This window comes from Carassius auratus, chromosome 20 (assembly GCF_003368295.1).
Source record: "Carassius auratus strain Wakin chromosome 20, ASM336829v1, whole genome shotgun sequence".
Taxonomy (NCBI): Eukaryota; Metazoa; Chordata; class Actinopteri; order Cypriniformes; family Cyprinidae; genus Carassius; species Carassius auratus.
In genome coordinates, this window is record NC_039262.1 from 1,266,516 (window position 1) to 1,289,529 (window position 23,014).

General features: G+C 36.1%; 1 pseudogene; it reads left to right on the forward strand.

Moving 5' to 3' along the window:
* The window catches only part of LOC113120478 (kelch-like protein 29), a 255,212-nt pseudogene that overhangs the window by 146,163 nt on the left and 86,035 nt on the right, over window positions 1-23,014 (forward strand).

Below are 23,014 nucleotides of genomic sequence, written 5' to 3' on the forward strand. Positions count from 1 at the left end.
ATCATGCCATAGCATCAAACGCATGAAATTGAGGCAGTAATGAGGGGCCGACCAAAGTAATGCACATTACACGAGCGTTTCCTCGCATTAAAACTGAATGATCTGTTAATGAAGACGGACTGCTGCCCTTAGCCTCTCCTGAGTGATTATATGTGGGAAATTGGACATCGCTGTTGAAGAGGACAGTTTCGTCTGTTTTTTATTGGTTTCTCTCAAGCCCCCCGGGGCCTCCACAGGGGCCCCCTGCTGAGGCGTTTAAGCAGGAACCGAAGTCTCGCAGAGGGAGGGAGTGTTAGCATTGTGTTGTGCTCTACAGGGTCCCGCTTCCGGCACCTTCCCCAAAACACAAAGTGAGATGTCACTCAACTTCCCCTCGTTCGACAGCGCTTGGTGTATTATGACACATCTGGAGCCCAGATCTGCGTCCCATTAGCTCGGAGACAAAAAAGCTACATAACGACTCTGCAGGCATTCATTAATCGTGATGGTTAGCAGTGCGCGGTGAGGAAGTAATTTGAAAAAAAAAAAACTTTTCCCAAACTTTTACAAAGAATCGGCTCTCGCATAACGTCAATTTGCACTTTAATTTAAATTCAGCAAAAATAAAGTCCCTTGTAATAATTAGCGGTTGATTTAACTTGAGAAAAAAAGAGATCTCGACTTTCCCGAAGTGATAAAGCGCTCTTATGAAACAACTATTTTATTCCCTATGCGCATTGTAATTATATGAGCAATCAACGCTAGGATCCATACTGCTAATTTCATTAGCTTTTCAGCGCTGAAGCCAGGGCTATAATTGAGTTTCATTCTTATTTATTTATTTCTTTAATAATCTTCTGATAGATTTTTCGTCAAAAGACTTGATTGCAGTGCACAAATCTGCAGAAAATGCTTAAACGCTCTGGGAATTAAGTTTTTGGTTAATAGCACTTTTGTGTCTAATTTTTTTTGTTAGCGTGTCCATGGCGCTGGAAATTTAGTGCCGCTATCCCTTAGTTTGTTCTGAATTATGCACGCACCTCATTCAGGCTGAATCTATTCCCTCTAGTATATTTCTGTCTCTTCAGACTATAGTGCGGTGAAGGCCAATGTCATGATAAATGTTTTTTAATCTTTTCCCCGCCTGGTGTATTTTGTGTAATGGACCATGATTGTTGAGAAGCTATTTTAGCAGCATAGGAGGAAGGGCACAGGGCCACAAGAACACATATTCATGAGTAAACTGTATGACAATCTGATTCCGATGCTGTGACTGCATGCTCAAAAGACTGAATCTGGGACTTAAATGGATAGTTAAAAATTGTGTCATCATTTACTCACCATTATGTCACTCCAAACCCATACATGCTTTCTGTGGAACACATAAGAAGATATTTTGAAGAATGTGTAAATAACGTGTTTTTGGACTTACAATTATAGCCAGTGGGGTCTATATGTGTTTGGGCCCCAGTGATCTTCAAATAACTTCTGTTTTGCGGAAGAAATCAGTTGTTTTGAAATGGCATGAAGTTGAAGTTCACTTTGCAGTCAAAAGGTAATTTTAAACACCCAACCTAAAGATACCAAACATAAGGTATAAGGATACGATCACAACCTGAACTGCCTTTGTGAAGTTTATTATGTGAACTCACCAAATGTCCAAAAACAATGATGTTTGCTTGACCGAACGTGCTTGTGACTGAACGCTATCTTATGACCAATTTGTACATATTTTACGAGGTGGCTAATTCGCACGAATTCGTTTGACCTCACTTGTATGATTTTGTACGATTTGTCTAGATCCCAGTGATGGGTAGGTTTAGGGGCGGGGCTAGGTGTAGGTCATTAGTACAAATTCATACAAATTGTGCAACTTGTAAACTACGTACGGTCTAGCACAAATCGTATGAATTGTTATGAGTGGGGCCGTACAAATTTGTATGATTTATCCACCACATAAAATATGTACGAATTGCCATGAGATCAGGCTGGACTGAATGTGTGTACCAGGGGCATTTCCTTCAAGGAGGCATGGGAGGCAGTGCAAATAAAACATTTTTTTCAAATATTATAAAAAGTGTATAAATCACAACAGTGATACAGAGGAGTCTGATTCTTTCTTGTCTCCCCTGAGCTTATTGAATTTTAACATATGCCTGTAGTGTGCCGTAGATTTGGTGGGAGTAATTGAGAATGAATGGAGAAAAGTCACGTGAGAGAAGGCAGTGCTTTCATAGCGATATGATTGGATGTGCCTGGTTATAATTGGATTTGATTGGTTCATGCGAATAAATCCTCCTCTTGTTTTTACGTGCGTTTAGCATGTACGAATAAGTCTGAATGTACTATATAATTGGCATTAATGGGAGCGCTGATTAAAAAAAGTAAACAAACAACTCACAGACTTAGATATAACCAATCTGTTACGTCAAAATAAGTATTCAAATGGCCTGAAAACATGATCTATGGGAAATGTTTAGTGAGTAATCATGAACTTGAACTCTTTGACAAATATTTACCAGGCTTTGATGACTGATGATTTGTTCAAAGTTAACAATTAAAAAGAATAGCTGAACATACTGTTCACAAATAAAATATGAAATAAAATATATATTCTAAATTTAACTACTTCATAAAATTTTTAGCAAATTCCTCCATTGCACACATGGAAACTTCTGCAATTAAATGGCAGTTCTGACACGTGTACCAAACTGTAATGAGCAACAAACTGTATCGTCTGTGACCAGAAGAACTAAGCTTAAGCATTTTTTCCTTTTTTTGGGTTGCATCTTATGACATTACATAGTTTTTGGTTCTTTAAGATGTATTTCATCTGTGTGGTGTTCATATATCAGTCAAACCCTGCTAGAGTTCATTTTTATCAAACCAAATTTTACCACGCCTTAAATTATTAAATCAGATAGATTTTCCTTTTTGCTTCAGCTGTCCCTTTAAGACCAAGTGGATGATGTCATTGAGGGCAATGCATTACTGACATATCTGCTTTTAGCATGAGATCACATCATTAATTGATTAAAATTAAACATATTCTCTGTAATATAGCTGAGAATAAAATGTTGTTTTTGTTTAGTTTTTTTTGCACACCAAAGATGAAATTTCTAGTCCAGCGTTACTCAACGCAATTGAGATTTACTGTACAGGTTTGTACAAGTTTTGAGTTTTTTACTGTACAAGAACATTACAAATCTATGGATTTCAATGTATATGATGCATCACACAGATGTAAAGGAAAGACACAAGGGTTTGCGGCAAGGGTTTGAGGTAAACATCCATTGACCAATGAGAATTTCAAACAGGTCCAGATTTTCAGAAATCCAATTGGCTGTTATTCCCACTTGATTTCAGACTGACCCGGCACTTTCCACATTCTCGAAACGGATTTTACACTTTCATATAAATCAAACGCTCTGTCAGAGGTTTCTCTAGTGTGCAAGCACCCGTAGGATATGCTATCATAACTCTGTCTGTCTTTGAAATTATAGTTATAGTGTTGAGATGAATACAAACAGTAAGAGGAAGTTTTTGCTTCTTGTGTACACTCGTGTTGTAACCTTGGTGCATTACTGCATTGGCGAATGACTCTGATATGACCCTCGAAAGATGAATAATGCATAAAGAAATAAATGTTTTCCAGTGGATGCCCTTGTCACAGCAGAAAATGGAGTTGTTATGAGTAAATCCCACATCCAAAACCAACCGTAGTTCTGGGTTGACTCAAACACCGAAACCACTAGGTCACTGCTGGAAAATGAGAAAATCTGAGAAGAGTCAGATCTCCATGTGTCTTACATACATCACATTATGAGGCCATCTATTAGACAGTGCACTTCAGCTGACCTCTCTTCTTGAAAAAGGGAGAAAAAATATTGATGACTTGATGTTTTTTGCACAGGCAGATGCTGTTTAAATGCCAATGTCTGCTAATAGCTTCTACTTCTGAATAGTAAGAGCGAATAGGAAATCTTGGTTCACTGCATTGACTTTACCATGGATAGTGGTAATAAATTATCTTCAACAATATATCAAAATTGACTTAATTTGCTTTATTATTACTCAACTGTTCAAAAGTTAGGGGTTGGGATTTTCCACTGAATTTTCAGCATCATTACTCCAGTCTTCAGTGTCACATGATCCTTCAGAAATCATTCTAATATGTCCTGTCTTATATTTTGTTTTGTTTGTTTCTCATTGAACATCCAGTTTCGCTTGAAAATTGTCTCATTACCAGAGGTAATATTAACAGCAATTCACATAGACTTTAAATTAAGCTCCTCCAAATAGCATCCAAAAGTTTTTCTTCTTTGGTTATTTAGCAAACACCTTCTTACCCAAGGTACACGGATGCCATAAAACAATAATTGAGTTTCACAGTTTCTCCCAGATGAAGTGTATGGCTGAATGTCAAATGTGATGTTGATTGTTCTTCACTCTGTTTTTCCTTTCTTTCTCCGCAGGGCCCCCATGGGTGCCTCCAGTGGTGGCGGTCAGTCAGCCCAGCCTACTGGCCCATTCGTATGGGATGCCTCAGCCACCTGCCTACAGCCAAGGAGTGTCCGTCCAGTCTCCCATCATCGGAGTGACCCCAGCCATCCAGACCCCCATCCCACCGCACCATCCGCTCATGACCGCCCACTTCCAGCTTCCTCCCCTTTCCTCCCAACCTCCTGGCAGCCTGGTCCTCAACCTACAGAACCAGTCGCACTATGCCACCAGCCAGCCGCCAATCACCCCCGGCCAGGTAGTTCACCCCACCCCTCAGAGCGTGGCGGGAAACGGTCACATGACACATGCGCTCATACAGCCTCCCGCTTTGCCTTCCGCCGCACTGCCGCTAATGAACGGCCAGGCGACGACTCAGCCGGCCTCGACCAATCAGGAAAGCCCAAACGGGCTTCAGATGCTCCGTACGGTCGGAATGGGGAAGTACGAGTTCACGGACCAGAGTCATCCGAAAGGTAAGTGTTTCTCTTAGCTTGTGCATTTGAGACTTACGAACGTGTCCGAGGATGTCTTGAAGTATCTTTTCCAGGGAAATAACCACAAACGTGTCAGGGAGACGATGTTAAAACCTGCCGAGTAGCAGCCGGTGGTGTAAAAGCATCTCCAAGGTCGTGGATTCAGTCCTGAAACAACTGTCACATAAGCAGACCTTTTCCTCGCAAACATTTATGCCAGTTCCTGAGAGTCTCCTGCTGTGAATTCTTGATGGTTTTCAAGGCTGTAAATCGTTGTTTGTACAAGATAACCTTGGACGAGACTCTGTCAGTCCAGAAACAGATGTTACGTTTTCCCTTAGCAATTTTCACATTTAATGAAGCTTTTAATCTAGGTTTAGATTGGCTTTCTAAGCTCATTTGATTTTTTTATGAGCTCTATAAAATGAGTGCAATTTACTTTCCACATCGATGCAACTTGCTATTGTCTCTTAAGATGCAAAAGAGCCAATTACATTAGACTTGCATGCATTTTTGAAATGTAACTGCTTAAAGCGCAGTTAAAGCAGTGGCATTGAAGCAGGTTTGGCTCTCTTGTTGTGGAAACTAAAGTAGACTAATGTGCCATGTGAAAGTCTCCGCTTACATAATAATGCAACCCAAATTGTTTATTTCTCTATAAATTAAGTCTTATTCATGTCAGTCAAATTCAAATTCAAATTCAAGTTTATTTGTATAGCGCTTTTTACAAAACAAATCGTTACAAAGCAACTTTACAGAAAATTATGTTTCTACAATATTTAGTAGTAGCTAGTAGTTTGTGCACATTTGACAGGATTTTAGAAAAACTAAAAAATAATAATAATACAAGACGTAGTCAGCTAGACGATGAACTATCAATATTATTAATTAAGTTATTATATGATTAAGTCACACATTTAGGAATAATTGTTAGTTCTGTTTGTTCATTCAGGGTGAACAAGCCAGTCATAGCCAATGTTTATTTTTATAGTCTTCTCTGTTGATAAACAACAGCAACTTAAGATGATTTTTGACGTTTGAAGAGGATAAAATGAAGTTTTTAGTTAGTTTGATATATCCTTCTTTTCCTCGCCTTCTTTCGCTTTTAAATAGCTTAAGAGCGCCGTCCACACTTTACTTTAACTGAATTTGCGGCAGTTCAGCGTTAGTTGCTTGATTGCAACTACAAAATACAAAGCCTATATATAAAACATAGAACTTTTATTAAACAAAACAAATAAAAATATACCATGCTATAGGGCAGACTATGCATAATATAAAATAACAAATAACTTACATGAAGTTTAAATAGGTATACAAAACTGCTTCTTATTACACGCTTGTCAGTCAGATCGACTCACTCTCCTCACTAGAGAAATTAAATCTGATCTGTGATGCAGTCGCATTCAGTTTTTAAATATAGTGGCTATGTCTTTTACTGATCTAAATTATTTTTATGACCGTATTTTCCGTACTATAGGTCGCACTTTTTTCATAGTTTGGCTGGTCCTGCGAATTATAGTCAGGTACGACTTATTTATAAAAATTAATTAGACATAAACCAAGAGAAATTAACTAAGAGAAAACATTACTGTCTACAGCTGCAAGAGGGCGCTCTATGCTGCTCTATGCTGCTCAGTGCTCTTGTAGTCTACACTGAAGACATAGAGCGCCCTCTCGTGGCTGTAGACGGTAATGTTTTCTCTTGGTTCTAAATAAATGCGACTCATAGTCCAGTGCGACTTATATATGTTTTTTTCCTCCTCGTCATGATGTACTTTTGGGCTGATGCGACTTATACTCAGGTGCGACTTATAGTCCGAAAAATATGGTACTATAAAAAATCTAAACAACGTTGGGCGTCGGTGGGCAAGTGACGTTCCCGGTGTTGCTGCTTAACACCGGTATCACCGTCAGCACAGTCTATCGCAGCAAGTCTAGCCAGATTGACCAGCCTAACAAAACTATCCAGAACTACTATTAACCATCAGGTTAGACCAACCTAGCTAAAACCAGTAAGCCACCTAAGACAGATTTAAGGTGTTTTTGTAAATATATGATGTACGGTATTTGATTAGATTTTTGTGCTGTACTTCTGGTCCTTAAATATTTGTATTTATTTATTTGTTTGTTCATACATATCACTTCCTATGGTAAATTCAGTAAATATAGAAGCAGGTCATGTAAATTAGTGTTTTTCTTGGTGGTCAGGGCTCAAAATGTGGTATTGCACACTGTAAAAAAAAATTAATAAATAAAAATCTCAGTAACATTGGAAATATGCGTTTAATTGTTGCTTTAAATTTTGAAGTAAATCAAAGAGCTGGCAAAGCTATAACTCAAGAAAATATACATTTATTACACTTTTTCGATTGCTTTGAATTTAATTACTTGCATAAAATTGAGTAGAAACAGCAGAAATAGCATGTTAAATGGCAGGAAACAGATTTGTTGTAGCATAATCCTTTTTACAGTGTGCATTAAAGATACTTAAACAGATACTAAAAGCTTCTTTTTCCTCACATTTGCGGCAGTTTTGTTATGCATTTCAATGGACTGAATAGTGGCATACACTCCATTCAGTTTGGGGTCAGTTACATTTTTTAGTTTATTATTTATTTATTTTGTTTTGAGTGTCCTTTTTTTTTCAGGTTTCTTTGATGAATTGAAATTTTGAAAGAACAGCATTTATTTAAATAGGAATCTTTTGTACCATTATAATTTATTTCATGGAACCTTGTTTAATAAAAGTGTATTAAAAAGATCTTACTTACCCCAAACCTTGAACAGCACTGTATGACTTTGGTGGTTAGCTGTTTCCCAGCTCAATGAATTCCCTTCACTTTCTTAATTAGCTAAAAATGGTCCGGTTCTCTTGACTTGGTTGGCTCATTTATTCACTCACACGTTTCACCTTGTTGACCTAATTAGCACATCGGAGCACTTTAGATATAAGATCTGGTTGACCGAGAGCTTGGCGTTTTTAGCTCAGTTTCCTGTTCCTAAATCTCTTTAAAGAAGCGCAGACCCTTCATGGGTCAGTACACACCAGCAGCAGTGTGAAAGTGTGGCCTTCTCTCTTAATACAGCTGCGTTGTGCTTAAGTGCAGCTGGCAAGGTTAGCAGCAGCGTGAGAGCGCTCCCCGTCTGGCCTCGATTTGCACTAACATAGGTCTGGAGGTCCTTCTTTGTGCTCTTGGCTGTTTTTAGAGATGGAACAGGACAGGTTCCTGTCAAGTAATGCTGAGTGTGGATTGCTTTCTAGGAACACTTTGGACAGTCTGTTCTTCCCGATGGTCATAAGAGAGTTCATTTGACCATTTTGGGTTGGTTTGGGTTTGTTTGGCTGTTGTCCAGTTGGGAAACTGTCTAAGCTTCAGTCCGTTCACTGACCATCTTTGTGCATATTACACTCAAAATGGCAATTGCTAGAAGAAAATCAGCTATGTGAAAATAAGGAAAGTGTAATTTAATCTTTGCAAGATATTACATGTAATATCCTCCAGCAGAACTCTATATTTTGCTTTGTTTTGCTTTTTGAATGACTTCCTTTTTTCTTTGATAGTCCATTTTTATTTTAATTCAATTTTTATCTCATTTCATTTTAATTACATGTTATTACTATTTATATTTATTTATTTTTGTTTGTTTTGACATTTCATTTATTTATTTATTTAAGAAAAACCTAATTTTAAACAGCACATAAAAACAAACAAACCAACCAACAAACAAAAAATACTGTGGTTGTTCAGGCTACTTTGACTTTTGTCTAGCAACGTATTTAATTTAATTTACATTTTATGAACTCTTATCATTCATAGTATATTTTTATAAACTGTTATGAATACTTATGACTCCAGAAATCTGTTTTTGAAAGATTTGTTCGCAAAATGTACCGCTTAGTGTTTTCACTATTGACTTAGATTAACCTTCTGTGCAAAGCACTTTGCATTTAGTAGAATAGATGCTTATACGAAGAAGGTACTCAGTGATATTAAAGGAAGGGCAGTGCTGTTATATCCACTGACAAATGAGTGATGCTACATTTTATCATTAGTTCACATCCATTTAATCTATGGCACAAAAATAAAGTCCACATTAAAGTCTGGCAGAGAAGGACTCATTAGTGTAATATGCAGTATGCACTTCTATCTTCTATGTGGCTTTTTCAAAAGAGCAGATTTTCTCTAGTTCATACAGCAGTTCTCATTTCATTTGAAAGGTGATCAAATGTCTCTGACCATGAATCTGTTTCTGCATCGTTTTTGATTTTTTAAACTCTGAATTTGTCATTGTAGTTTAATTATTGGTTGGGATATTTAACATATTCTTCTTCAAAAGTGATGAAATGAAACTTCAAGAAGTCAGGAAATTCAAGGCCGCCCCGGGGTTGTTTCAGAGCCATTGAGCTGATTTATATTGTTCCGAATGTCTTATCAGCATAAAAATACGGCTTTGAGATTACAGTGGGGGTGTAGAAAGTCTTTGCCAGTGACATGTGGTGTTTAAGGCCGACAGCTGTTTTCGGGATAGACGCCAGTGGCGCTGCTCTGTCACACTCAGAAGGGAAGACACGCTTCAGAAATATATTGTTTCTCAATGAGCAGTTGCCTAAAAACACTATATTTCACAACAGAACAAGACAGATTGAAGACTGAGCCCATATTTTTAGACTTAATGAGATGTTGGCCCCGATTGGCACCAAAACCGACCTGAATATCTCATCTGATCAAGGAGAGCTGGTTCCTTGGTGCCAACATGTTGGCTGCGGTTTTCTCAAACACTTGAGATGGGAACCTCTCTAAAATTCAGTGCACAGAAGAGTTTATTTGGGGAGGGATTTTTGCCGGTGACAGAATTCAGAAGTAAAAGGATTATGTTGAATCAGAGGCACCTACAGTAAAATCGCATAAACATTCAGACGCAAACAGAATTGACTCACTCGTTGGGTTTGAAATGGTAATTTATCATCACATTGCATCGTGAAATCATGTGCAGAGTGTAGGTGTGTGTATTCAGAAGTGACTAGTCAGTGGGTTGTCTGAATGACTAGTCGGTCTTAATTAACCTAGTTTATCAGTCATTTACCCAATGGGTCATATTTTTTGGATGCTATATATTATACAAAACCTGCTCTTGTGTAAAAAAAAAATAGTAAAAATTGAAACAGAACAGTGTGTTGTTGAGAGCAATGGATTTTAAACTTTCTTCAAACTATATTGCTATGGTGTTTTAAAGAGTAGGGATTTAAAAATATTTTGATAATATTAATAATTAAAGATGTAATGATTCACTCAACTCATGATTTGATTCGATTCACAATTTTTATTTCACGGTTAGATTTATAAAAAAATTACAAAATGAGATCAAAGACAAATTATACAGTAAATGAAAAGGAATCGTTTAATTGCTGCACGTTTCTTTGTTAATTTGAAATATAACAAAACTAAACTTACATTTTAAAACTATAATTATAACTATAATTTCGAAAGTTTGAAGCAAAACAGAATGGTCTGACTTTAGTTTTGTGAAACTATACATAAAACATATCTGTATGAAACAGCAGACAAGTTGAATGAGACACAAGTTCACTCTCTGCCAGCAGGTGGCGCTTATGAACAGCAATGATGAAGTGTTCCTGGGTTACTGCTGTAAACAAAGCAGAGCTACACTTATTAACTGTAATATGCATCATTCAATGGCAAGACGAAAAGAAAATGGCATCTAAACTATCATTTACTATATATATATATATATATATATATATATATATATATATATATATACAACAATTCAACTCAAATTGTGAAACTCTTGTATTAAATAAATTCTGTTCATACAGACTGAAGTAGTTGAGTTGGTGGGTTTTTGTTAAGTGTGAGCTGAATGAACTGAAATAAATGAACTTTTCCACTATATTCTAATTTACTGAGATGCACCTGTGTAAATATATATATATATATATATATATATATATAGTTAAGTCAGTCATGAAGCTCCAGTTTGCGCAGGCTGATGGTTTTTAACGTAACTGATGATATTCAGAGAGTTAAACGACTTGCAAAAGCCAATTGGTTCATGAGCTTACTGCCTTGCCTTTATATGGCTGGCTAGCATTCACTGCTGTGCGCTTTTCACCTTCCCCAGCTCCACCTGTATAGATCCGCTATGGGTTATTTTGCTATATATGCTTTTTGTGTAGCAGCAGTATGTCACCGTATTGTCGAATGCATTGGCAGTAGCAAGTTCCTGCTCTTGCTTGCAACAGCAGCAATAATCTACAACTACAGCAACAGCAGCAGCAGCAGCAGCAGTGTAGCAGATCTATTCCACCAAGACCAAGTACATTATTATTGTCATTTCCATCACCATGCTAAAATCTTCAGAGAGTTGTCATGTTTAATATATATATAGTTCATTTAAAAAGTATATTTTTTTATATTATTGGCATTGACCTCATTAAGTTGGTTGGAGTTTTTGTAGTGTTTGTCTGAATTCACAGTCAGAAAGCTCATCCAACAGTCCCAGCAATGCCATTTTCCACATCCAAGTGACACTAGTACAGCAACTTTGATCTGTTCGCTTGGAAATGACAGTCGTGTTATCCAGCGCAGTTCAGACTCCCCGTGAGTCCCATCTCGGGGAATGAGTCGAGACAAGCTGCTGGGCCGTTGACATGGAGGCAAACACAGACTCTTTGCAGGATTCCTTGTCTCATTAAGACAGAGCGGCCTCGGGCCATGCGTCATACGCCCTGCTCCCGGAGCCACACATGGAGAAATGAAGCTGAGCGCGCTTCTCCTCGCGTTATAAATGAACGAGCATCCATGTTAATGAGCAGGGACTTGAGGAACGATGCCATAACTCTGCAGGAATAAGTGTGTGATGGACGACGCAACATAAGATATCGAAAAATCACATGTGCAAGAATCGATCCAGAGTAACTTAATGTTCTCTTTGTTGTGCTCACAACAGCAACACGAATATGGGTTCTGGGAGTAAAAACGCTATTGTGACATTAATTTTCAACAATCGCTGAAAAACCTTTACAGACAGACATTTAGTGAGCTCTGAGGTTATTAATCAGTGGTATATGCTTTGTTGAAGCCATCTGTTTGCATAAATGTATTTTGAAAATAAAGGTAATAAAATATTATATTTAAAGTAATTTAGTAGTGGAATTCATATTGAAAACTACATTACCCACAATGCAGTATAAAAATTCCACAAATCAGCTGCACCGAAAAAAAATATTTAGCTCCGTCCTCTTTACCAACCTATGCCACTATCCTTCAAACCAATAAGTTTTACCCATTTGAACAGTGAGAAGTTTTTAATCATTTAAATTTTAATCAAATTTAGTATGATCACACATTCTTTGATGCTGTATATTTTAATAAGTACAGGTCAGAATAAGTAGTTGTTTCATTTTTAGATGAATATATGTTATGCTAAGTTATGATTTCATCCATAGCTTGAACTAAAGTTATTTGAAATATTAAAATAGACACTTAACTTGCATTTAGATGATTACAAAATCACTTTTGTAAATTTAATTTGATGTTAACACTAAAATGGGACGTCTCATATTTGAAATATAATAAATGAATACATACATGTACATAGGTACATAAATATACATCGTGTATGTGTGTGTAAATGTACTGTATGTATATATATATATATATATATATATATTAGGGATGCACCAGTTGACCGGCCATAAATCGGAACCGGACGGTTTTTGCTTAAAATACGCGATCGGCAATCGGCCGGTTTTTGGTATTTTTCTGGCCGATTTTTTGCCGGAAGTGCGGCCGCGTACACAGACTACATTGAAATCATTCGCTATCATGTAATTTGTGTGGAAGTATTTCGAAATCTGCGCACAGGACCAAGGGGCAAGGAACTCGACCGGAAGTTGAAGTCGGATGGGGGCTGCCATCTTTTAGCAGAACTTCACTTGCGTTAGCATTCCCATTGACTCCCATTCATTTTGGCGTCACTTTGACAGCGAATAACTTTACATCTGAGGCGTTTAAAGACTCTGTTTGTCCATTATTTATTTCTAAAGATACACGACAATGTATAAAGGGCTCCATTACCTTCTATGTTACATTATGGCCCCGTATAAACAGTTTTTGTAAAAAATAGGCTAACGATTGCGTCATAACCACTCGGCTCTCTGTCGCATTACCGTACAGACAGGAGGAGAAGCTTGCAGGCGATTAACTTAATATGGCATACTATACAAAATAATTAATCAGAATACTTACTCCTGCTCACTCACGACAAAGAACTCCCCGCTCAAGCTCGCCGTCTCTGCAAGATTAACGATGGCAGTTTGCACGCACAGCTACTAGAAGATTTACATCTGTCAGACAGGTTGCTGACGTCGTCAATCTTCGTTTGAGTCTGCGCGTCAGAAACGGAAGTGCTAAAAAACGCTAAAACTGGGCTTCATTTGTCTCAATTGAGTTCCAATGGGGTCGCTGTGTCCATTTCTTTTACTGTCTATGCACAGGACGGGCAGCCGATCAGCGCTGGAAGTGCAGAGCTACATGTCTAGGCACAGATAGCAGGAAGCGTTGTTGTACTGTCGCTCAAATAAGAGCGCCTTTTCTGCACGCACTAAAGCTGCGCGAGCCTATACTGTACCGGTCCGCGTCCTGCACACGAGTAGTGGACAGTGAAGAGATGTTCAGATCAACTTCTCACGTGTTGGATGAGAAACGAAACGGACCAAACTGACAAAACTGAAATGCTTTTTTTTTTTTTTTGTATAAAGTAGAACCTGCATATACTTTTGAAAAGACAGAAGTGAATGTCAGTTGTATAGGAGGATTATCTTTATTTTACCTTAAAAATACATCGACTTAGTGAAAAAGTATTTCATTCATCCAATTAAAACATTTATGGGTAATGATTCACAACTATATAATTTTTTTAACTTGAGACAATACTTATTTATTTTTCATTGGCTCAAGTAAAAAAAATATATATGTGAATCACTACCCTAATTTTTCTCTTTTTTTTTTTTGGACGAATGAAACACTTTGCATCTGTTTTATTAGCACCAACCTTATTTGATTTCAACATTTTGGAATAATTTATTTATATAGAATACTTTTTTCATTCTCACTGGTAAAGCTTTTTTTTTTATTTAAAACCAAATTTAAAAACTAAAACAAATACTGAATGCTGATTAAGAAACATGTTATTGAATGTGTGTTGATTGTGGTGTTTGGATTGTAGAATGCAGTTATTGTCTTTAATTTCACATGGTTACAGTTAATCTTTTATTTAAGGTCAGTTCTATGTAGTTTCAACCCAATTCAAAAACAAAAGCTAAATACTGATGTCTGTACCATCTGTGTATGTATTGAATGTAGTCTACTTACTGTGCAGTTACTGCTGTTAATTTCAGATGGTTACGGTTATTGTTTTCAATAGCCAAAAGCCAGTTTGGCCTATTGAATAACAAATAAACATCTTGTTTATGCACACTTTCCTTCTTTCTTGTTTGTTGCTTAAAGATAAACAAAAAAAATCGGAAATCGGTATCGGAATCGGCCAGTTTGCTAGTAAAAAAATCGGTATCGGAATCGGCCAAGAAAAATCATGATCGTGCATCCCTAATATATATATATATATATATATATGTATTAGGGGTGGCACGGTTAAACTTTTTCACGGTTCAGTTTGTTTAACGGTTTTAGAGTCACATTTTCGGTACAGTTCTATGTGCTATGTTTATGGAAAAACTATACTTTCTAATTAAAAAAACAAGAAGAATATTCTATCCAACTACAAACAACAGCACAAATAAATGCAATAGAGTAAAGATACAAACAATAAACATTAATTTTAATTTTTTTATTTTATTTTTTAATTTTTTTAGGTAGGTCTAGCAAAGGAGAATGAGAGTGTGTGAAAGCAAGAATATATGTATGTGAAAGGAGACTGTAAGTGTGTGAGAGCGCCATAATGAATTAAGTCTTGTACGGCCCCTCATAGAATCATGTTATGATTTATGGGGAAAATATTTCTGGAACCAGTGCCTCTCGAAAAATGGGCGGGCACTAAAGCACTCCATTGTGTCTAGATGAAAGAATAGATATGTAAAACGAGCCCTGTGTGCACATAAACACCTCCAGGAGAGTTCGGTGCTCTACAGTACACCAAATCCCATGATGCATCATTGTAAAGAGCCTGTGATTTTAAAGCAGTGCCGCAGCTGCAGAGCTCACAAGGTCTAGGGATTGTTGTAGAAATCAGCTTGAGAGTGTTGGAGCAGCGTTCCCCTGCCGTTCCAGACAAATGACCTACAATGGCACGGCTAGTTTTGGCTGTTCAATTAGGAAACTAATCAGTTTAGACAGATGATTAACACTGCGATACAAGGGCCACCCCTGGAGCACCCCGCTTTGACGCAGGCTCTGCTGCTGCTTCTGTCTTTTGCATATACACTTGTACATTTGTGTGCATTTATTAAAATATTGCTGTCATTGTGTATCCTAATTACAAGCTTATCTGGAAGCCGTGCTGCAAGTTTCAGACATTTTAATGAGTACATTTATTTGTGTTCTTAATAGCTGTTTTTTACTGTGCAGTCTTAACTGATAATCTGGAATAATAAGGTTGGTTCAAGCGTTGCGTTTATCTGAAACAAATACTGGTGCCAGTGAAATTAGGATCCTTATTATCCTTATTGTGTTATAGTTATATACAGTGTCTTCTAAAACTATTTGGATGCTGAAGACTTATTAGAAATATTTAGTAATATAGTAATAGTAATATATAGTAATATATTTAGAAATATTTAAATGGCATTGTTTTAGATAACAGTACCTAAAACTATGATAGCAAATATTTTTTTTTTTAAGATATAAAAATAATAATTATAATAGCTATAATAATAATAATAATAATATTTATTATTATTATTTATTAATTTTTAATTATTATCTACTTATTTTTATTTTATTTTTATTTTATTTACGTTTTTATTTTAAGTTACATCTACTTTTTATTTTATTTTACATGATTATACTTATTTATTCTGTTTTGATAAACACAATTTATATTGACGCCAAAAAAACAGACCAGTTCACTGCTTTTTTTATTTTATATAATAATAAAAAAATAATAATCATTTATTCATCAATAAGCCCTTAAATGCTATATATTATCACAAAGTTTGGAAAAAAAATCTCATTTTATTTTTAGGCCCTATGAAGGTATATGTTGTTATTATGATATTTATGATGTTATTTATGCATACAATTATAAATAGTTATACATAGTTCATAATTATACATAATTATACTTTATAAATGTTAATTATGTATACTTGAAAAAAGTATTTGGATACTATAAGAGACTTAATGTTTGAATGTTATCGTATTAAATAACAACAGATCAAAATAAGATTTTTTTTTTTCGTTTTGTTTAATTCTGCGATTTTGACAAGAAAAAGAGAGCCCAGCTCACTGCTTTTGAGTTTTGTGTGTAACAAAAAAAATACCATTAATAAAAAAATCTAATAAAAAGTATATAATAATATTGTGAAGAAGCCTATGAAAGCTGAATATTATCACAAAATGTGATTATTTTATTATAGGCCTACTTGAGAGTCAGACTTAGTCAGAGTCAGGTAGTATTAATGCTGGCCTATCATACAGTATTTAATAATCATACAGCGGAAGCACTTGTGTGTACTTCTGTGTACTTGTGTTTAATTTTCCTTAATCTGTTGTCATGATGTCACACACACAGAGCCAGGTGAATTTGTGCTGAACGGTGTGTGAAATTACAAGAAAAGTTCCTACCGCTTTAAGATGCCAACTTTAAAATGCGACGGCAAATTAAGACATATTCAAGGCATATTTTTCTCTCATATCATTCCACAGGCCAGATTGGACTTCCCCAATTGCTGTAGTTTTGTATGTTTGCATGTTGGTTGACTGCACTAGTAAATCTGTGTGACAGTACAGCGAAATACTGCTGCTGCAATCAGCTTCAATAACATTTATTGCTATTCATGGGATCCGGAAGCCTTTTCCAGCAAACCCGTGGTGTTTAGCAGGATGAATGTGCTCTTTAAAATATGAAGACCTCAGTTGTGGCTGCATCGTCATTCAGATTTCCCTCCAAAAAGATTGAATGGGTTGTATGTTTGATTGCGGACACATCTTGCCGGCGTGTCATGATGGGAAAACATTCATATTTATCACATTTAAATGTTGCACCTGTTTGTGAATGCCGAGCGGGTTGTTTAAAAGTGCAGTGTTTGGGACTAGTCTGACTGTTGAATGCAGGAAGCAATTTTGACATTTTGCTATCTGTCAATGGAAGGAAAATATCTGGTTTGTGATTATCTAGTGGTGCTGTTACTCCTTTGGCATTGGGTTAGCATATGATGTTTATGGGGGTCTGTGCTCACGTTATTAATTTAGCAAAAAAGATCAATTATGCATTCAACGTCCGTTTGCTAAACCTTAAAAATGACTCTGTATACGCAATGAAAAGTCATACATCTTTATTGCATTGCATTTGGATGGAGGAAGGAGTGGATGCTATTTACTTCCCTGATCAACATCGGTAAAAGGTGGAATGAAGATGAGAGGGTTAATTGTGGTTTCTGTGCCGTCTGCTGGTGGAGACTGTGCTCGGTGTATCCATATCAGAATTTATTAGCAAAGATTTCATGTCAAGGCTAAAATGAAGAAGTTTTTAATGAGCTTTAATGGAAAGTCAAACAGCCTGAAATATTTTGCTCACGAGTGTGTTTCGAAGATGGTGTTACAGTGAATTTGGGCGTGAGGTTATACTGTGTAATTTGTGTTAACATTGTGTTTTTAAATGATCAAATAAAATACACTTTTAATAAAGTTTTATTATGATAATCTTACATATTAATAATGTCATCAGAAATGAATTAAATGTAATTTTTAAATGAAATTAAGTCAAATATATAATTAATTTATTATTAATTAATTAATATATATATAATTAATTTATAATTAATAATTTTTAATATATAAAATTTGTAGGATTTTCTTTTTGAAGAAGAATTTTTTTGTTGTTGTTGTTCAGCAAGGACACATGTTGAAATGTCACAGTAAAGACTTTCACATTGTTGCACATGATTTCTATTTCAGTTCAATGTTGATCATTTGAACTTTCTATTTTAATCAACTGTTTCCACAAAAATATAAAGCAGTACACAGTTTTCAACATAATAATGATAAGTGATAATGATAAGAAATCTTTCTTGATCAGCAAATGGTCGTATTAGAAGGATGTGACATTGAAGACTGGAGTAATGATGCCGAAAATTAGCATTTCATCACAGGAAAAGTTACATTTTACAATAAATTGTCTCACATGACATGAAAGAAAAAATAAATAAATTGTGCGCACGATTTACTTATTCGTTCCCTCAGTTTACTAAAACGTGCACACGATTACTATTGCGTTCGCTCGATTTGTGAATGCACGATTTAACATTATATTGTTTCCTGTGTGTCATGTGCAGGGCTCCGTAGACTACAGTTATTTTAAATTGTAAAAATATTTCTCAATTTTCACTCCATTTTTAATGAGATAAATGCAGCTTTGGTGAGCATAAAAGACTTCTTTCAAAAACATTTGACTGTAGCGTAGAAAATATATGCTGAAAAGGCCACATATGCTGGTAAGTGTTGGTTTAGTACTAGACTAGCTGAGCAGAAGCTATTTAGGCGAGTAAACGACGACAGAAAAGAGAGAAGCTTGCTGGGAATCTTCACCAAAGATAACATACAGTACATATAATTTGCTGTATTTATTTCAGTAGTTACCATTGCTGTGGGCATGACTTTGGACTATTGTGCCTTCCTAAATCATCTCTTTTGATGAAAGTAGTCCATTTGCTATCTCAAACAGGAGTACATAAAGTGGATTATGGGAGGATTACGTGCGGACTCATCCCGGTTGTGTATTATAGTTTCTAGAATAAAGAACAAAGACGAGCCCACGCCAAATCCTCCGATAATCCGGCTGCTTGTTATCCTAATTTCTGAAAGCAGGTGTAAATGCGAGCATGTCTGAGGAGCAAAGAGTCAACACTAGATCATTATTTTGCCATCATCCATTGAGATGTATTTGGAGCTGGAGTGGAGGTTGGTGTGAGCCTCTTCCTGTTATGTTTCTTAAGAAGGGAGCAGCCCTCTGTGAGCCATACATTACGTCCCCTGCAGTTAATATGCAGTCGGCAGGAGAGCTCATTAAGATTGATCATTCGCCGACCGCCTCCTCCGTTCCCAAACTCTGCCGTGCCTTCATTAATCACTCGCCTTTCAAGATAACACTCGGCGTCGCCTGACAGGTTCGCTCCGAGACACGGAGCCGTGGCCGGGAAACTGCAGCCGGTCTTTCTCACGGCATGTCCACAAACTGTCACCAACTCCTCTCAGATTTGCTTTCTTTCTTTCTTTCTTTCTCTTCTCTTTATCTTTATCTTTCTCCTTCTCTGTTTGTTTGTCTTTCATTCATTGTCTTGATGTTTTATAAAACACTTTATAGTCTGCTTTGTGCTCTTGTAAATCATTGTAACATTTTTCTTATTGTTGCACCTTTAAGTGTATAATTAAATCACATAATAAAGACCCGATATCTTTTATTGTTAAAATGTTTTACTTTTTGGAGATTTAATATTTAATTTTGGTGTTTACGTTTGTAAATTTCTAACCTGAAGTATTAGCTGTTTGTGAACGATGAGAGCTCAAATCATGCAGCTTATTAAGGAAGGATGAGCTTTTACGTTAATGAAAATTTATATTTATTTATCTATTTATTTATGTTTTCCTGGAACTAAATCAGCGTATTAGAATGATTTCAGAAGGATTTTGTGACACTGAAAACTGGAATAAAATATTGCTAAAAATTCCGCTTTGCATCACATGGATAAATAAATAATAAAATAAAATAGAAAACAGTTCATTTAAATGGTGATATTTTGCAGCATTAATGTTTTTACTGTATTTTTGATCAAATAAATGCAGTTTTGGTGAGAGGTTTTTTTCACAAACATAAAAGAATTAATGTAAAAAATACATGTAATTAAATTTAATTAATGATTAATTAATGAAACATTTTTATTAACGGCAATTTATGTAATGTAAAAGGTCTTGAGTAATATACATATGCACACTTTATATATTTTTTTTTTATTTGTTATATTTTCTTTTATAAAACTTTCTAATAATTATGATGACAAAGTATTATATTTCTGCTTTTTTATATAAAGATTGGTATATTTATGTATATATACGTATTTCATTGTACTCTGTATTTCTGAAACCTGTCATGCCCATCATTTATTTAAAGAGCTGTTTTAAGCAGGGTGCTTAGCCGATGAGACGTCTGACAGGGGACTTGATGAGATTAGCCTCTGGAAAACAAGACCCGAGGTTTTCCTGTGACATTTGGGCCCGAAACCACCTTTCCCAAACCAACCTCTGCTCTCGGTTGCATCAGACGGCTTTTTTAAAAAGTTCACACTTGAGTGCCGCTGACGTGTGTCCAGCCCTCACAGTCTCATTATCAGAAGGGTAAGAATCGAGGTCAGAGAAAATTGATGCCAAACTAGTTCCTTTCATTCTCACCAGGAGACGAAGTGACATTCAGACTGCGGCTCGCAATCAGAGCTGTCTCGTTTGCATATGCACCGAGGACGTTTTTTGTAACCAATCAAATCAGGCCTCTCCTTCCTGTGGGAGCGCTCACATCGGGGTGCAGACGGAAGCCAGCGGGTGAACCCGCCCCCTTCTCAGCAGGAAGTCTTGGAGGAAGTACAGTGTGGAGATGGAGGATGGGCTGCACCGCTCATTATACAGCAGCAGATATTCAGGACAGCCTCGTGCGCTGAAACACAATCACTTCAAGGGATTCCCAGCACACATACTGTAGACTGTTTGTGTCCTAATCGATTTGATGGAGGTGTAAGGTGAGCAGGAGGTGTTTTGTCAGGCAGTTGTAATTGGCTGAGGTTAGATGTGTGTATGTGGATAAGGGTTCGCTCACTGCTGTTACATTAAAAGTATTGAAAATGTTTGTGCTGAATTTTTAGGCAATAATTGCTGTAAGGTATAACTTACCTTAGACTTTCACTGTATTTCTTATTTAGACAATGACAAGAAAATGAATAGAGTGGAACCTCACAGGATGAAGAGAAAGAGTTAAAGAGTTAGCTGACATGAGGGTGTCTGCCCGAAGGGATTTATTCATTATTTTGATCTTTTTTTAATGGTTCAACTTAGTGTACTGATTCATGAAATCCCAAATCCTAAGTAATTGTGACTTTTTATCTCAGAATTGTAATTATTCTTAAAATGTAGACTTTATTTCTAGCGATTCTGAGAATAAATGTCAGAATTGTGAGATATAAACACATGATTCAGATGATTTTCACAATTAAAATATCACAAATTTTAGCTTAAATCTTGCAATTCTGGCTTTTTTTTCAGAATTCTATATACATTCCCTATCATTTAATAAAAACATTTAAAACTTTTTTTTCTCTCACAATTCTGACTTTATTTCTCATTATTCTGACTTTTCTTTGCAGAACTGTAAATTTATATCTCACATTTTGGACAGTTATACTTATATTGCAAGTCTGATTTAATATCTCACGGTAAAAAAAGAATTAAGTCAGAATTGTGAGAATAAGCATTCATATTCCTGCAGTCGTAATGAGCTCCTGTCAAAAACCATGGACTAACACAAACCCTAATACTCCGAGTTAATTTTTGTTGTTTTCCTGCTGGAAATTGTCACTTCCTGGAAATGGAAATAATGTTAGTAAGTTTCTTTATGACTGTTAGGTGAACATACTGTACTATAGAAGTGAATTTCAAGTTGGTGTGAGCAGATAGTGTCATTATTGTCATGTCCTCGGGTGCTGCACGAAATTGTAACATTAAAAAAAAACCCTGTTCATTAAAGCAATGTTCCAGTTGCTTCTTTATTTTGTTTTGTCTTTATGAAAATTTTCAAATGAAATGTTTTCTTGAAAACTGTTTAATTGTTTAACTAACAAGAGCCCAGTTGTAAAATTGTAATGTGTGATTGTCACTAAGGTGTTTATTTTAACTTAGAGTTGGTTGCAATCATCTGCAGTTCCTTAAAGGGACAGTTCACCCAAAAATGAAAATCCTGTCTTTACCCACCCTGAAGTCATTTTGTTGGAAACTTTCCGATTACAAAAAGATACTAGAAAATGTATAATGAAATATTGGTTTACCGATTTTAGCCTGTTAGACAAAAAGCAAAAGTGACAAGATCTGCTCAAACCAAATCAATTCAAATTCTCTTCTGTGTTTCTGACAGTGTGTAAGAAACGAACTAATGTGATTTCCATCTTTCATCTATAATTGAGGATATTCAGATACGTATGATGGGTTCATGAAACTGCGTAACAGGGATGATCTGGGTATATAATAGTGTGCAATATATTATGGAAGAATCTGTCTGTAACAGGAGCAGATGCTGGTACACACAGTGCCAATGACGCGTGCATTTCTCCACTAATGAGAGCACACGTAATTAGGGATCGAGAAACAAAGGCAAGCGAATGGCAGAGTAATGCAAGTATAACTCACACATGTTCACTTATAGCACATGCATGAAGACTTCAATCTGTCATTCCATAGTTTAAAAAACCTTTGCATGATGCACGCAGTTCAATAGCAGTGGAAATCTTTCATGATCGTTCACGTTGTGTTTGTAAAGCGACTAGCATGGGCTCCACACCTGCTAAAATACATGTTGGAAAAAAATATCATGCTTTATTGCTTAAATATACATATTTCCGCAGCATGAAATGTTTTGTATTGGTACTAGGCTCAAACATTGTAGAGCTTTTACACCCGCACGGTAGAAATAAATTGATCCCCTTGTGCTTTTCAAAGATAATCCATAATTGCCATCACTGGCGGTTCATTAGTAGTGCGGCTACAGTGAACACGTTCAGATAATAACTATTTTTGTTGTGGCTTCTCCGGTAACTGTGC